This window comes from Staurois parvus, unplaced genomic scaffold (genome assembly GCF_062004578.1).
Source record: "Staurois parvus isolate SC_StPar_1 unplaced genomic scaffold, SC_StPar_1.0 ptg000586l, whole genome shotgun sequence".
Taxonomy (NCBI): Eukaryota; Metazoa; Chordata; class Amphibia; order Anura; family Ranidae; genus Staurois; species Staurois parvus.
The window spans coordinates 1,489,869-1,491,242 of record NW_028318382.1 but is presented as its reverse complement, the minus strand read 5'-3'; the positions used below and the strand labels follow the sequence as shown (position 1 = coordinate 1,491,242).

The 1,374-nt window shown below is 37.7% G+C and overlaps 1 long non-coding RNA gene across 1 annotated transcript; it reads right to left on the bottom strand.

Annotated features, from left to right (window-relative positions):
• Positions 1-373: 373 nt before the first annotated feature.
• Positions 374-947, bottom strand: LOC149450015 (uncharacterized). Its single transcript, XR_016315313.1, has 2 exons — positions 826-947; positions 374-720 (listed from the first exon to the last, which is right to left on the bottom strand). It is a non-coding gene; the product is annotated as an uncharacterized LOC149450015 (long non-coding RNA).
• Positions 948-1,374: the final 427 nt, after the last annotated feature.

Here is a 1,374-nt window from a genome sequence, read left to right as displayed (position 1 = left end):
GTCTTCTGGAACCCTGAAGCAGCAGACTTTGTCATGGGAACCTTAACTTCCTTCTTACTGGGTAAAAGAGTGCTTTTTCTTTCAGTGACTTCCTTAAGAATCCTTTCTAAGCATATCTTGCAAACTGTCTCTGCAGACCAATTCTGCATCCTGCACATCTGTACAGATATGAGAGCGAGGTAAGAATTTTGGCTTAGGGAGTCGGCCAAACCCTCTATGCAGTAAATAAATTGAAACTAGGGGGTGGTGAAATTGTGAATACTGCTGCTACATCCCTTGATTATTGCTACAGAACAACAAACGTCTCCCCTGGGACTTTTCAGCAGCCACAATTGAAGTAAAATTGAAATAAAATCAATGTCGATCATCAAAATTCCTTAAAATCAAGTTTTATTAAATTTTCATATAGAAAATCCTTCATTATGAGCCGAAAAGTTCTTGGTCTCATTTGCCAAATTTAAATGTTGTATGCAACCCATTATAATACAATTACATTTTAATGCTCGATATAACAGCAATTTGCACAATAGATCATCCAAAGATAACATATATCTTACAATGCCGGATGGCTATCTCCATCACATATATACGAGAGTGAGGTTCCAAAATAAACAACGTATAATATGCAGTGTCATAGATCTGTCTCCAGAACTAAATTACCAACGCGTTTTGACTACAAACAAGTCTTCATCAGGGGAAATTGAAGAGATACCTGCATATCTAGATAGAGAAATATGTACATGAGGGTAATGACAATGTAAACTACATAACATAAAATAAAGAGTAATGAACACACCTAACAACAATAGTATTAGAACAACTTACAATCAACATGTGGAGACCATATTCCATGTATGAGTGAGTTGCCCAGGGGCATCCATGTCCCACCCCTAAGAGCCCTAATGCAGGTCAGGCGCAACCGGCTGCACGCATCCACAGCACAACCTGTAACATTAAAGGTAGAAATTACAAAAAACTTGTGTACGCTTAGATTTCTATATTGTCACAAACAGGCCACAAAGAAGACCAAAAGGACTGAATGAATTACCTTCATTATTTGTTTGTTCAGTAATATCAGAACGTGTCAAAGAAGAGAGTCTAATAGGTAGAAGACTGATGTACCCAAACATTGCCTCATATCTATATGTAGGGTAAACAACATAGGGAAAATTAAATCATGATGGGTACAGCTATGTGTATTTCTATAAATATCCCAGAATCATTTCCAGCAAACATTTGGCTTACCAAGAGGCACCTTGGAGTACACACTTCAAAGTGCTTCAGCAGCATACCAAGACAAAGAAAACTGTGCTGTTCTACAGGATTTTTATAGGGCCCGACTAGTAAATGACAGCTTTGGATGAGATTGTCAAT